This window comes from Arachis duranensis, chromosome 6 (assembly GCF_000817695.3).
Source record: "Arachis duranensis cultivar V14167 chromosome 6, aradu.V14167.gnm2.J7QH, whole genome shotgun sequence".
NCBI classification, from domain to species: Eukaryota; Viridiplantae; Streptophyta; class Magnoliopsida; order Fabales; family Fabaceae; genus Arachis; species Arachis duranensis.
Window position 1 is genome coordinate 53,843,204 of NC_029777.3, and position 16,373 is coordinate 53,859,576.

The 16,373-nt window shown below is 37.6% G+C and overlaps 1 non-coding gene across 1 annotated transcript; it reads right to left on the reverse strand.

Annotated features, from left to right (window-relative positions):
- Window positions 1–6,563: 6,563 nt before the first annotated feature.
- LOC127739819 (small nucleolar RNA R71) lies at window positions 6,564–6,667 on the reverse strand. The gene has a single exon (XR_008000561.1). It is a non-coding gene; the product is annotated as a small nucleolar RNA R71 (small nucleolar RNA).
- Window positions 6,668–16,373: the final 9,706 nt, after the last annotated feature.

Genomic DNA, 16,373 nt, shown 5'->3' on the forward strand with positions numbered 1-16,373 from the left:
CACCTCAATCTCTCTTCCCAATTACCCACCTTCACCACTCACATCCATTCCACCCTTCCTCATAAACCTCACCTACCTTCAAAATTCAAAATCACTTTCCCACCCAACCCACCCAATATGGCCGAACCTTAACCCCTCTCCATCCACTATAAATTTCCCTCTATTCTTCTTCATTTTCACACAACACAAACCCCCTCTTCTCCACCTTGGCCGAAACACAACCTTCTCTCCCTCTCCTCCATATCTTCTTCTTCTTCATCTATTCTTTCTTCTCTTGCTCGATGGTGAGAAATATTTTAAGTTTGGTGTGGTAAAAGCATAGCTTTTTGTTTTTCCATAACCATTAATGGCACCTAAGGCTGGAGAAACCTCTAGAAAAGGGAAAGGGAAGACAAAAGATTCCACCTCCGAGTCAAGGGAGATGGAGAGATTTATCTCCAAAGCCCATCAAGATCACTTCTATGATGTTGTGGCTAAGAAGAAGGTGATCCCTGAGGTCCCTTTCAAGCTCAAGAAAAATGAGTTTCCGGAGATCCGACATGAGATCCAAAGAAGAAGTTGGGAAGTTCTAACCAACCCTATTCAACAAGTCGAAATCTTGATGGCTCAAGAGTTCTATGCCAATGCATGGATCACTAGAAACCATGATCAAAGTATGAACCCGAATCCAAAGAACTATCTTACAATAGTTCAGGGGAAATACTTAGATTTTAGTCCGGAAAATGTGAGGTTGGCATTCAACTTGCCCATGATGCAAGGAGATGCACATCCCTACACAAGAAGGGTCAACTTTGATCAAAGATTGGACCAAGTCCTTATGGACATATGTGTTGAAGGAGATCAATGGAAAAGAGACTCCAAAGGCAAGCCGGTTCAATTAAGAAGACTGGACCTCAAGCCTGTGGCTAGAGGATGGTTGGAGTTCATCCAACGCTCCAACATCCCCACTAGCAACCAATCTGAAGTTACTGTGGATCGGGCCATCATGATTCATAGCATCATAAATGGAGAAGAAGTAGAAGTTCATGAAGTCATCTCCCTTGAATTCTACAAAATAGCCGAAAAGCCCTCTACCTTGGCAACTCTAGCTTTTTCTCATCTTATTTGCCATCTATGTTACTCAGCTGGAGTCATCATAGAAGGAGACATCCCCATTGAGGAGGACAAGCCCATCATTAAGAAAAGGATGGAGCAAACAAGAGAGCCCACTCATGGAACCCAAGAGATGCATGAGGAAGCTCATCACCAAGAAATCCCAGAGATGCCACAAGGGATGCACTTTCCTCCCAACAACTATTGGGAACAACTCAACACTTCTCTAGAAGATTTGAGTTACAATATGGATCAATTAAGGGTGGAACATCAAGAGCACTCCATCATTCTCCATGAAATTAGAGAAGATCAAAGAGCAATGAAAGAGGAGCAACAAAGGCAAGGAAGAGACATAGAAGAACTCAAGGACATCATTGGTTCTTCAAGAAGAAAGAGCCACCATCACTAAGGTGGATTCATTCCCTGTTCTTATTTTTTCTGTTTTTCGATTTTTATGCTTTATGTGTGTCTCTACTTCATGATCATTAGTATGTAGTAACTATGTCTTAAGGCTATGAATAATTCCATAAATCCTTCACCTCTCTTAAATAAAAAAAAAGTTTCTAATTCAAAAGAACAAGAAGTACATGAAGTTCGGAATTATCCTTGAATTTTGTTTAATTATATTGATGTGGTGACAATACTTTTTGTTTTCAGAATGAATGCTTGAACAGTGCATAATTTTGATCTTGTTGTTTATGAATGTTAAAATTGTTGGCTCTTGAAAGAATGATGAACAAAGAGAAATGCTATTGATAATCTGAAAAATCATGAAATTGATTCTTGAAGCAAGAAAAAGCAGTGAAAAAGCAAAAGCTTGCGAAAAAAAATTTAAAGAAAAAGAAAAATCAAGCAGAAAAAGCCAATAGCCCTTAAAACCAAAAGGCAAGGGTAAAAAGGATCCAAGGCTTTGAGCATCAATGGATAGGAGGGCCTAAGGAAATAAAATCCAGGCCTAAGTGGCTAAATCAAGCTGTCCCTAACCATGTGCTTGTGGCATGCAGGTCCAAGTGAAAAAGCTTGAGACTGAGTGGTTAAAGTCATGATCCAAAGTAAAAAGAGTGTGCTTAAGAACTCTGGACACCTCTAACTGGGGACTTTAGCAAAGCTGAGTCGCAATCTGAAAAGGTTCACCCAGCTATGTGTCTATGGCATTTATGTATCTGGTGGTAATACTGGAAAACAAAGTGCTTAGGGCCATGGACAAGACTCATGAAAGTAGCTGTGTTCAAGAATCAACATACTTAACTAGGAGAATCAATAACACTATCTGAAATTCTAAGTTCCTATAGATGCCAATCATTCTAAACTTCAAAGGATAAAGTGAGATGCCAAAACTGTTCAGAAGCAAAAAGCTACAAGTCCCGCTCACCTAATTAAAATTAATATTCATTGATATTTTGGGATTTATAGTATATTATCTTCTTTTTATCCTAATTGATTTTCAGTTTCTTGGGGACAAGCAACAATTTAAGTTTGGTGTTGTGATGAGCGGATAATTTATACGCTTTTTGGCATTATTTTTAGATAGTTTGTGATTTCAGATAATTTCTGGCTGAAATTGAGGGACTTGAGCAAAACTCTGATAAGAAGGCTCACAAAGGACTGCTGATGCTGTTGGATTCTGACCTCCCTGCACTCGAAATAAATTTTATGGATCTACAGAACTCCAAATGGAGCGCTCTCAATGTCGTTGGAAAGTAGACATCCAGAGCTTTCCAGCAATATATAATAGTTCATACTTTATTCGTGATTAGATGATGTAAACTGGCGCTCAATGCCAGTTCTATGCTGCATTCTGGAGTCAAACGCCAGAAACACATCACGAACCAAAGTTGAACGCCAAAAACATGTTACAACTTGGCGTTCAACTCCAAAAGAAGCCTCAGCTCGTGTAAAGTTTAAGCTCAGCCCAAGCACACACCAAGTGGGCCCCGGAAGTGGATTTCTGCACTTAGACTTATTTTTGTAAACCCTAGTAGCTAGTTTAGTATAAATAGAGCTTTTAACTATTGTACTAGAGGAAGTCTTTTGACCATTCAGTCTTTTGATTACATTTGGGGGCTGGCCATTTGGCCATGCCTGGACCTTCACTTATGTATTTTCAACGGTGGAGTTTCTACACACCATAGATTAAGGGTGTGGAGCTCTACTGTACCTCAAGTTTTAATGAAATTACTACTAATTTCTATTCAATTCAGTTTATTCCTATTCTAAGATATTTGTTGCACTTCACCATGATGAATGTGATGATCTGTGACACTCATCATCATTCTCACCTATGAACGCATGACTGACAACCACTTCCGTTCTACCTTAGACCGGGCGCATATCTCTTGGATTCCATGACCAGAATCTTCGTGGTATAAGCTAGATTGATGGCGGCATTCATGAGAATCCGAAAAGTCTAAACCTTGTCTGTGGTATTGCGAGTAGGATTCAGGGATTGAATGACTGTGACGAGCTTCAAACTCGCGATTGTTGGGCGTGATGACAAACGCAAAAGGATCAATGGATTCTATTCCGACATGATCGAGAATCGACAGATGATTAGCCGTACTGTGATAGAGCATTTGGACCATTTTCACTGAGAGGATGGGATGTAGCCATTGACAACGGTGATGCCCTACATACAGCTTGCCATGGAAAGGAATAAGAAGGATTGAAGGAAGGCAGTAGGAAAGCAGAGATCCATCAGGGACAAGCATCTCCATACACTTATCTGAAACTCCAACCATTGAATTATATGAGTAACTTTATCTTTATTTTCTGCTTTATTTGTTATTCAAAAACTCCATAACATTTATTATCCACCTAACTGAGATTTACAAGATGACCATAGCTTGCTTCATACCAACAATCTACGTGGGATCGACCCTTACTCACGTAAGGTATTACTTGGACGATCCAGTGCACTTGCTGGTTAGTTGTGCGGAGTTGTGACTAAGTGTGATTCACATTTGAGAGCGCTACCAAGTTTTTGGCACCATTGTTGATGATCACAATTTCGTGCACCAAGTTTTTGGCGCCGTTGCCGTGGATTGTTCGAGTTTGGACAACTGACGGTTCACAAAAATTACCTAATCTGAGCAACAAGATGAACCGTCAGTTGTCCAAACTCAAACAATCCCCGGCAACGGCGCCAAAAAGTTGACGCCGTTGCTGGGGATTGTTTGAATTACAATTACGTGCAACAACAGCACCAAGTTTTTTTGGAAACAACACCAAGTTTTTGGCGCCGTTGCTGGGGATTGTTCAAGTTTGGACAACTGACGGTTCATCTTGTTGCTTAGATTAGATAATTTTCTTTTCATTTATTTTCAAAGAAAAATTTTTTTAAGTCTTTCAAAAAAATTTTCTCCCTCTATTTTCGAAAAATCCTTCAGAGTTTTTAAGAATGAATTCTAGAGTTTCAAAATGGTATGCTGAAGCTTGGCTGGCCATCAAGCTTTAAACTAACCTGATATGATTCCTAGGATTTTGATTGAGGACTTTGAATTCATTACTTCCTTTTTTCTATATGTTTTTTGAAAAAAATAAAATAAAATCCAAAAAAATAATAAAATTATAAAAATAAAAAATATTTTGTGTTTCTTGTTTGAGTCTTGTGTCATGTTTTAAGTTTGGTGTCAATTGCATATTCATATTGTTCTTGCATTTTTCGAAAAAATTCATGCATTCATAGTGTTCTTCATGATCTTCAAGTTGTTCTTGGTAAGTCTACTTGTTTGATCTTGATAATTTCTTGTTTTGTGTTCTTTGTTGTTTTTCATATGTATTTTTGCATTCATAGTGTCTAAGCATTGCAAATTTCTAAGTCTGGTATTTTGCATATTTTCTTTGCATCAAAAATTTTTTTAAAAATATGTTCTTGATGTTCATCATGATCTTCAAAGTGTTCTTGGTGTTCATCTTGACATTTATAGTGTTCTTGCATGCATCATGTGTTTTGATTCATCATTTTCATGTTGTGAGTCATTTTTTATGTTTTTCTCTCATAATTAAAATTTTCAAAAATAAAAAAATATATATATTTTCCTTTTTTCTCTCAAAATTTCGAAAATTTGGGTTGACTTAGTCAAAAAATTTTAAAATTAGTTAGTTCTTATAAGTCAAGCCAAATTTTCAAATTTTAAAAATCTTATCTTTTAAAACTTTTTCAAAATTCAAATCTTTTTCATTTTTCTTTCATGATTTTCAAAAATTTCAAAAATTATTTTCAAAATCTTTTCTTAATTTTGTTTCAAAATTTTCGAAACTTAACTAATAAGTAATGTGATTGGTTCAAAAATTTGAAGTTTGTTACTTTCTTGTTAAGAAAGGTTCAATCTTTAAATTCTAGAATCTTATCTTAGTTTCTTGTTAGTTAAGTAATTAATTTTAATTTTAAAAACTAAATATTTCTTATCTTATCTTTTATATTATATCTTTTTTTCAAAATTTTATTTTTTCAAAAATTTGATTTTAAAATATCTTTTCTAACTTCTTATCTTCTTATCTTCTTATCTTTTCAAATTTGATTTTCAAATCTTTTTCAACTAACTATTTGACTTTTTGTTTGTTTCTTATCTTTTTCGAAACCACCTAACTACTCTTCCCTCTCTAATTTTCGAAAATACCTCCCTCTTTTTAAAAATTCTTTTTTTAATTAATTAATTGTTTTAAATTTTAATTTTAATTTTATTTCTTATCTTAATTTTCGAAAATCATTAACTCCTTTTCAAAATTATTTTCGAAAACTTTTGTCTCTCATCTTATTCTATTTATTTATTCATTCACTAACACTTCTCTTCATCTCAAATCAATGCCCCTATCCTCACCTTTGTATTTGGAGTCTCCTTTCTTTAATCCCTTTCTTCTTCTACTAACAATAAGGAACCTCTTTACTGTGACATAGAGGATTCCTCTTCTTTTTCTATTTTCTTCTCTTACATATGAGCAGGCACAAGGAAAAAGGCATTCTTGTTGAAGCTGATTTAGAACCTGAAAGGACTCTGAAGAGGAAACTAAGAGAAGCTAAATTACAACAATCCAAAGACAACCTTGATGAAATTTTTGAACAAGAAAAGGAGATGGCAGCCGAACCCAATAACAATAATGCAAGAAGGATGCTTGGTGATTATACTGCACCTACTTCCAAGTTTGATGGAAGAAGCATCTCAATTCCTACTATTGGAGCAAAAAATTTTGAGCTGAAACCTCAATTAGTTGCTCTAATGCAACAGAACTGCAAGTTTCATGGACTTCCATCAGAAGATCCCTACCAGTTCTTAACTGAGTTCTTGCAGATCTGTGAGACTGTTAAGACTAATGGAGTAGATCTTGAAGTCTACAGGCTCATGCTTTTCCCTTTTGCTGTAAAAGACAGAGCTAGAGCATGGTTGGACTCTCTACCTAAAGATAGCATGGACTCCTGGGATAAGCTGGTTACGGCCTTCTTGGCTAAGTTCTTTCCTCCTCAAAAGCTTAGCAAGCTTAGAGTGGATGTTCAGACCTTCAAACAAAAAGATGGTGAATCCCTCTATGAAGCTTGGGAAAGATACAAACAGATGACCAAAAGATGTCCTTCTGACATGTTTTCAGAATGGACCATGATAGATATATTCTATTATGGTCTATCTGAGTTCTCTAAGATGTCATTGGACCATTCTGCAGGTGGATCTATTCACATAAAGAAAACACATGCAGAAGCTCAAGAACTTATTGACATGGTTGCAAATAACCAGTTCATGTACACTTCTGAGAGGAATTCTGTGAATAATGGGACACCTCAAAGGAAGGGAGTTCTTGAAATTGATGCTCTGAATGCCATTCTGGCTCAGAACAAAATGTTGACTCAGCTAGTCAACATGATTTCTCAAAGTCTAAATTGATGGCAAAATGCATCCATCAGTATTAAAGAGGCATCTTCTAAAGAAGAAGCTTATGATCCTGAAAACCCTGCAATGGCAGAGGTAAATTATATGGGTGAACCTTATGGAAACACCAATAATTCATCATGGAGAAATCATCCAAATTTCTCATGGAAGGATCAACAAAAGCCTCAACAAGGCTTTAATAATGGTGGAAGAAATAGGCTCAGCAATATCAAGCCTTATCCATCATCTTCTCAGCAACAGACAGAGAATTCTGAACAGAGCACCTCTAACTTAGCAAATTTAGTCTCTGATCTATCTAAGGCCACTTTAAGTTTCATGAATGAAACAAGGTCCTCCATCAGAAATCTGGAGGCACAAGTGGGCCAGCTGAGTAAGAAAATCACTAAAACTCCTCCTAGTACTCTCCCAAGTAATACCGAAGAGAATCCAAAAAAAGAGCGCAAGGCCATTGATATAACCAACATGGCCGAACCTAGAGAGGAAGGAGACGACGTGAATCCCAATGAGGAATACCCCAAGGGACGTCTCTCAAGCAAGAAGGAGTTCCCTATTGAGGACCCAAGGGAATCTGAGGCTCATATAGAGACCAAAGAGATTCCATTAAACCTCCTTCTGCCATTCATGAGCTCTGAAGACTATTCTTCCTCTGAAGAGGATGAAGATGTAACTGGAGAGCAAGTTGCTCAATATCTAGGAGCTATCATGAAGCCGAATGCCAAGTTATTTGGTAATGAGACTTGGGATGGTGAACCTCCCTTGCTAATCAGTGAACTAGATACATGGGTTTAGCAAACCTTACCTCAAAAGAGACAAGATCCTGGAAAATTATTAATACCCTCTATCATAGGCACCATGACCTTTGAAAAGGCTCTGTGTGACCTGGGGTAAAGCATAAATCTTATGCCACTATCTGTAATGGAGAAGCTGGGGATCATTGAGGTACAGCCTTCCATGTTTTCATTACAATTGGCAGACAAGTCAGTAAGACAAGCTTATGGATTGGTAGCGGACGTATTGGAAAAGGTTGAAGGCCTTTACATCCCTGCTGATTTCATAATCTTAGACACTAGAAAGGAGGAGGATGAATGCATCATCCTTGGAAGACCTTTCCTAGCCACAGCAGGAGCTGTGATAGATGTTAACAGAGGAGAATTAGTCCTTCTATTGAATGGGGACTACCTTGTGTTTAAGGTTCAAGGATCTTCTTCTTTAACAATGGATAGGAAGCATGAAAAGCTTCTCTCAGTACAGAGTCAAACAAAGCCCCCACAATTAAACTCTAAGTTTGGTATTAAGAGGGCACAGCCAAACTCTAAGTTTGGTGTTGATTCCCCACAGCCAAACTCTAAGTTTGGTGTTGGGAGTCTACAACATTGACCTGATCAACTGTGAGGCTCCATGAGAGCCCACTGTCAAGCTAGGGACATTAAAGAAGTGCTTATTGGGAGGCAACCCAATTTTTATTTATCTAAATTTATTTTTCTTTTATTGTTCTTTTATGATTTATTAGGTTCATGATCATGTGGAGTCACGAAAAAATATTAAAATTAAAAACAAAATAAAAAACAGCTGAAGAAAAATCACACCCTGGAGGAAGGACTTACTGGCATTTAAACGCCAGTAAGGAGCATCTGGCTGGCGTTCAACGCCAGAACAGAGCATGGTTCTGGCATTGAATGCCAGAAACAAGCAACATCCTGGCGATTAAACGCCAGGAATATACCCTGAGGAGAGCTGGCGCTGAACACCAGAAACAAGCATGGAACTGGCGTTCAACGCCAGAAACATGCTGCAGTTAGGCATTGAACGCCCAACATAAGCATCACTTCGGTGTTTAAACGCCAGAATTGTATGCAAAGGCGTTTTACATGCCTAATTGGTGCAGGGATGTAAATCCTTGACACCTCAGGATCTGTGGACCCCACAGGATCATCTCAGGATCTATGGACCCCACAAGATCCCCACCTACCTCAACTCACCCTCTCTCCTCTTCTTCACATTCATCCTCGCTTCCCCATAAACACTCTTCCCCAAAAACCCTTCACCAATCACCTCAATCTCTCTTCTCAATTACCCACCTTCACCATTCACATCCATCCACCCTTCCCCATAAACCTCACCTACCTTCAAAATTCAAAATCACTTTCCCACCCAACCCACCCAATATGGCCGAACCTTAACCCCTCTCCATCCACTATAAATTCCCCTCCATTCTTCTTTATTTTCACACAATACAAACCCCCTCTTCTCCACCTTGGCCGAAACACAACCTTCTCTCCCTCTACTCCATATCTTCTTCTTCTTCATCTATTCTTTCTACTCTTGCTCGAGGGCTAGCAATATCTTAAGTTTGGTGTGATAAAAGCATAACTTTTTGTTTTTCCATAACCATTAATGGCACCTAAGGCCGAAGAAACCTCTAGAAAAGGGAAAGGGAAGACAAAAGCTTCCATCTCCGAGTCATGCGAGATAGAGAGATTCATCTCCAAAGCCCATCAAGACCACTTCTATGATGTTGTGGCTAAGAAGAAGGAGATCCCTGAGGTCCCTTTCAAGCTCAAGAAAAATGAGTTTTCAGAGATCCGACATGAGATCCAAAGAAGAAGTTGGGAAGTTCTGACCAACCCCATTCAACAAGTCAGAAACTTGATGGTTCAAGAGTTCTATGCCAATGCATGGATCACTAGGAACCATGATCATAGTATGAACCCGAATCCAAAGAATTATCTTACAATGGTTCGGGGGAAATACTTAGATTTTAGTCCGAAAAATGTGAGGTTGGCATTCAACTTGCCCCTGATGCAAGGAGATGCACATCCCTACACAAGAAGGTTAAACTTTGATCAAAGATTGGACCAAGTCCTTATGGACATATGTGTTGAAGGAGCTCAATGGAAAAGAGACTCCAAAGGTAAGCCGGTTCAATTAAGAAGACTGGACCTCAAGCCTGTGGCTAGATGATGGTTGGAGTTCATCCAACGCTCCATCATCCCCACTAGCAACCGATCTGAAGTTACTATGGATCAGGCCATCATGATTCATAGCATCATGAATGGAGAGGAAGTAGAAGTTAATGAAGTCATCTCCCTTGAATTCTACAAAATAGCCGAAAAGCCCTCTACCTTGGCAAGGCTAGCTTTTCCTCATCTTATTTGCCATCTATGTTACTCAGCTGGAGTCATCATAGAAGGAGACATCCCTATTGAGGAGGACAAGTCCATCACTAAGAAAAGGATGGAGCAAACAAGGGAGCCCATTCATGGAATCCAAGAGATGCATGAGGAAGCTCATCACCAAGAAATCCTGGAGATGCCTCAAGGGATGCACTTTCCTCCCAACAACTATTGGGAACGACTCAACACTTATCTAGAAGATTTGACTTACAATATGGATCAATTAAGGGTGGAATATCAAGAGCACTCCATCATTCTCCATGAAATTAGAGAAGATCAAAAAGCAATGAGGGAGGAGCAACAAAGGAAAGGAAGAGACATAGAAGAACTCAAGGACATCATTGGTTCTTCAAGAAGAAAGCGCCACCATCACTAAGGTGGATTCATTTCTTGTTCTTATTTTTTCTGTTTTTCAGTTTTTATGCTTTATGTGTGTCTCTACTTCATGATCATTAGTATGTAGTAACTATGTCTTAAGGCTATGAATAATTCCATAAATCCTTCACCTCTCTTAAATAAAAAAAATGTTTCTAATTCAAAAGAACAAGAAGTACATGAATTTCAGAATTATCCTTGAATTTAGTTTAATTATATTGATGTGGTGACAATACTTTTTGTTTTCTGAATAAATGCTTGAACAGTGCATAATTTTGATCTTGTTGTTTATGAATGTTAAAATTGTTGGCTCTTGAAAGAATGATGAACAAAGAGAAATGCTATTGATAATCTGAAAAATTATGAAACTTGATTCTTGACGCAAGAAAAAGCAGTGAAAAAGCAAAAGCTTGCGAAAAAAATTTAAAGAAAAAGAAAAAGCAAGCAGAAAAAGCCAATAGCCCTTAAAACCAAAAGGCAAGGGTAAAAAGGATCCAAGGCTTTGAGCATCAATGCATAGGAGGGCCCAAGGAAATAAAATACAGGCCTAAGCGGCTTAATCAAGCTGTCCCTAACCATGTGCTTGTGGCATGCAGGTCCAAGTGAAAAAGCTTGAGACTGAGTGGTTAAAGTCATGATCCAAATCAAAAAGAGTGTGCTTAAGAACTCTGGACACCTATAACTGTGGACTTTAGCAAAGCAGAGTCACAATCTGAAAAGGTTCACCCGGCTCTGTGTTTGTGCCATTTATGTATCTGGTGGTAATACTGGAAAACAAAGTGCTTAGGGCTACGGCCAAGACTCATGAAAGTAGCTGTGTTCAAGAATCAACATACTTAACTAGGAGGATCAATAACACTATCTAAAATTCTAAGTTCCTATATATGCCAATCATTCTAAACTTCAAAGGATAAAGTGAGATGCCAAAACTGTTCAGAAGCAAAAAGCTACAAGTCCCGCTCATCTAATTAAAATTAATATTCATTGATATTTTGGGATTTATAATATATTCTCTTCTTTTTATCCTAATTGATTTTCAGTTGCTTGGGGATAAGCAACAATTTAAGTTTGGTGTTGTGATGAGCGGATAATTTATATGCTTTTTGGCATTGTTTTTAGATAGTTTTTAGTAGGATCTAGCTACTTTTAGGGATGTTTTCATTAGTTTTTATGCTAAATTCACATTTAGCGGATAAATAGAGCTTTTAACTATTGTACTGGGGGAAGTCTTTTGACCATTCGGTCTTTTGATTATGTTTGGGGGCTGGCCATTCGGCCATGCCCGGACCTTCACTTATGTATTTTCAACGGTGGAGTTTCTACACACCATAGATTAAGGGTGTGGAGCTCTGCTGTACCTCAAGTTTTAATGCAATTACTACTATTTTCTATTCAATTCAGTTTATTCCTGTTCTAAGATATTCGTTGCACTTCAACATGATGAATGTGATGATCCGTGACACTCATCATCATTCTCACGTATGAACGCATGACTGACAACCACTTCCGTTCTACCTTAGACCGAGCGCATATCTCTTGGATTCCTTGACCAGAATCTTTGTGGTATAAGCTAGATTGATGGTGGCATTCATGAGAATCCGGAAAGTCTAAACCTTGTCTGTGGTATTCCGAGTAGGATTCAGGGATTGAATGACTGTGACGAGCTTCAAACTCACGATTGTTGGGCGTATGACAAACGCAAAAGGATCAATGGATTCTATTCCGACATGATCGAGAACCGACAAATGATTAGCCGTGCTGTGACAGAGCATTTGGACCATTTTCATTGAGAGGATGGGATGTAGCCATTGACAACGGTGATGCCCTACATACAACTTGCCATGGAAAGAAATAAGAAGGATTGAAGGAAGGCAGTAGGAAAGCAGAGATCCAACAGGGACAAGCATCTCCATACACTTATTTGAAATTCCCACCATTGAATTATATGAGTACCTCTATCTTTATTTTCTTCTTTATTTGTTATTCAAAAACTCCATAATATTTATTATCCGCCTAACTGAGATTTAAAAGATGACCATAGCTTGCTTCATACCAACAATCTCCGTGGGATCGACCCTTACTCACGTAAGGTATTACTTGGACGACCCAGTGCACTTGCTAGTTAGTTGTGCGGAGTTGTGACTAAGTGTGATTCACGTTTGAGAGTGCTACCAAGTTTCTGGCGCCATTGTTGATGATCACAATTTCATGCACCAGATAGCTACCTCTTGAAAACATCAAAATATTTTTTGATTGATATGTACACAATTGCTTTGTATGAGCTTGAGTAGAAAATCAAATTATTGATAACAAATAAGTTTTGATTATCATTCAATTCTGCTCATAAATCAAGCCATTCAACATTACAAAATTATATATGTTGAATAACAATGTTGCCTTAGGCTTGATAAAAATTGTTACAGGTATAAAGCTTCCCTTGGTAAAATAGCATATGTTTAGGGAGAGCCCTGTGACAATTGGAAAGGGGGAGAAATTCAAATATTCAAAGGGAGTACTCTATACTCAAATCTTTAATTTCTTTCCATTTCAATTTTAATAATGTTTGTCATCAAGGGGGAGATTGATGAGTTTGGAAAACTCTAATTTAAATTGATGATGATCAAACATTATTAACAGCAAAATTATTAATTTATTTTTTATCAATATATGTTAATTAAAATAATTTTTGCTGTGCAGTTTCCTTTATGGGCCGAACAGAAAAGAAAAAATAAAGCAAGCCTATTGGAAAAATTTTCTTTTAGCCTTGATGTTAAACTATTGAGATCATGGTGGCTGAAATAATGTTTTTGTTAATTAGGCCAGCAATTGTGATACAAGCTCAATTGAGAGTGTTGGTATGAGACCAAATATGCTTGGTCTGAAAATTAAAAGAAAAGAAAGCAAAGGTTGCAATGCTTGCAACGGATACCCACTTTCATCACATACTGGATTTCAAAATTCATTTAACTTGTGTTAATTATCTTGGAAACATGAGAGAGATTGTCATTGATATGATTGATGGCATTAAGGCTACACGCTACTCCGGGAAGGAAAAGCAACTTCTTTTCAATTAATTTGTTTAATTCATTTAATTGCTTTTCTTCCAATTGTTTCTTCTCTCTCATCCTTTCTTTCTTCTCTTTCGGCCATTACGAAGCTAAGCCTAGCCACCGAAGAGAGGAAGATGCAAAAAGTATGTTGTGACTAAGATTCTCATTCACTTTTGGTAAGATCTTGTGATGAGATCTTGGCTTCTCCATACCAAAAATGGTTGAAGAAGATTTCGGCCAGCAAAGAGAAGATCTTTGGAGGGATGGCTTGTCTCTGATCTTGCTCAACCACCACAGGAGGTAGCTACAGTGGCTACGTGAAGGAAGAGGCAGAGATAGGAGTAGATGAAGCTATCATCATCATGAAGCATCAAGGGTTAGAAGTTCATCTTGGAGAGCAAGAAAGGATGAAGGGCTCGGATTGATGAAGATTGGTGACCAAGGAAGGACTAGAGGTAATTGCATGTTGGGTTTTGCATGGGTTATCTCTTCTCTCTCTCTGGCTGAACCGGTTCCATTTGGAAGAAGAAGAAGTTTAGCTTGGTTTGTTTGGTTTCAGCCTTGAAGGCTTCTCCCTATAAGTAAGGGTGAACAGTCAGGGTTTGAAAAAAGGAGAAAGTGTGAGAGTGCAAAGCACATAATTCTCAGAGCTACCTAAGCTAACAGATTTTCTTTTCCTTTAATGTATTCTATTTTGTATTTTTCTGTTTAATTTTGTCATGTCTTGAGTCTCATGGAAAAAGGCAAACAGTGAGGTTTGTATGAAAAAGCCATAGAGCGAAAAAAGGCAGAGAGTGCAAAATTAAAAGAAAAAGCCATAGATGTCCTTAGAGTTCCTTTGTACATCTGTGTTATGTTTCATGATTCTGTGAAAATCTCCTTGTAAGTTGGGTTAGCACTTTACAGTTGAAGCTTGACAGTGACCAAGTCAAGTTCAGAATTAGGTTTAGAATTCTGAACTTGTCCTAGATAGGAAGGGTAGTTCCTAGGGAGAATTGGTATATGTAATCAAAGATTATTATAGTGAAATTCCATCAATGTTGTGATGGAGACTGGATGTAGGCTGCACTGCACTTAGCAGCTGAACCAGGATATATCTGGGTGTTATTTTCCTTCTCTTCTACTCCATTTTCTGTTTCTGCTGCACAGGAGATAAAATTGCAAAATATCTCGTGCCAAGTGACGAGACAAAAAGAAAAGTCTCGTGGCTAGGGACAAGACAAAAATCTCCAGAAGTTGTTTCAAAGAAAAGCAAGTGTTCTGAAGTGAAAAGGGGCTAAGATTCAACCCCCCCTTCTCTTAGCCACTAAAACCATCAATTGTGCACATCAAATACTTGTGAATTGCCTTCAAAGCACTCTAAATCTTTTTAATTACATGTTTTGACCACCATGTGATTTAAATTCTTTAACCATGACTACGCAATTTCCTTATTGTTGATGTTGTGCATTTATCTTAATGCATTGTGTTGCTTGATCATATGCATCTGTATTGATTATTGCTTTAATTACAAGGTTATACTTATGCCTTAATGACATGTTGACCCTTAATTGTGCAATGATAAACCGCTATTTTACGGTTTATCTTGTGCTTAAATTAGTGGATTCTATCCACTAAACTCACACTTATTCATAGAATTCGCATGTTTTACATTTTTCTTCCCAAATTGATGCTATGATTGAAAACATCCTTCTTTGGCCTCAATTTCACTATTTTTAATCCTTTCTTATTATCATTCGATGTCGTGATATGTTTGCTGAGTGTTTTCAGGGTTTATAGGGTAGGAATGACTTAGAGGATGGAAAGGAAGCATGCAAAACTGGAAGGAATACAAGAAATTGAAGGAATTGCTGAGTTGTCAAGCCTGACCTCTTCGTACTTAATTGACCATAACTTGAGCTACAGAAATCCAAATGAGGTGGTTTTAGTTGCGTTGGAAAGATAACATCCGGGGCTTCAAAATGATGTAAAGTTTGTCATAGTTGCCTTACTGTTAGGTGATGCGTACGCATGCATGACACATACGCGTGGATAGTGCGGCAGACAAGCGATGCGTACGCATAGGTGACGCATACGCGTGACGGAGCCACGTGTTGTACATATCCGAAATCACTAGGAGCGATTTCTGGGCCATTTTTTGCCCAGTTTCATGCCCGAAAACACTGATTAGAGGTTGCAGAGTGGAGCAGAAGGGTGATCATTCAATCATTATTCACTATTCACAATTTAGGTTTTAGATGTAGTTTTTAGAGAGAGAGGCTCTCTCCTCTATCTAGGTTTTAGGTTTTTAGGTTTCGTTTTTCTCAATTTCAGATTTCTATTATGCTTTAATTTAGTTCTTCTTCTACTTTTATTTATTCTAGTACTTTAGTTCATCTATTCCTCTTGTTGATTTCTCTATTTTCCCAATTTAGTTTATGGATTCTCCATGTTAGATTCAATTTCCATATTAATTTAATTTGAGGTATTTTATGTTGATTGCTTCTTCCTTCAATTGTCCTCATTTATATTTGCAATTGGTTGTTTAGATTTAATATTCTCTTATTAATTTTCTATGTTTTTATTTTGTTCCTTCCAAGTGTTTAATAAAATGCTTGGTTGGGTTCTAGATTAGACTTATTTCCTCTTGGCTTTGGTTGAGTAATTGGTGACACTTGAGTTATCAAACTCCTTTGTTGATTGATAATTGAAAGTTGCTAGTTGATTTGGTTTCCCCTAAAGCTAGTCTTTCCGTAGGAGTTGACTAGGACTTGAGGAATCAAATTGATTTATCCACTTGACTTTCCTCCATGGTTAGAGGTTAA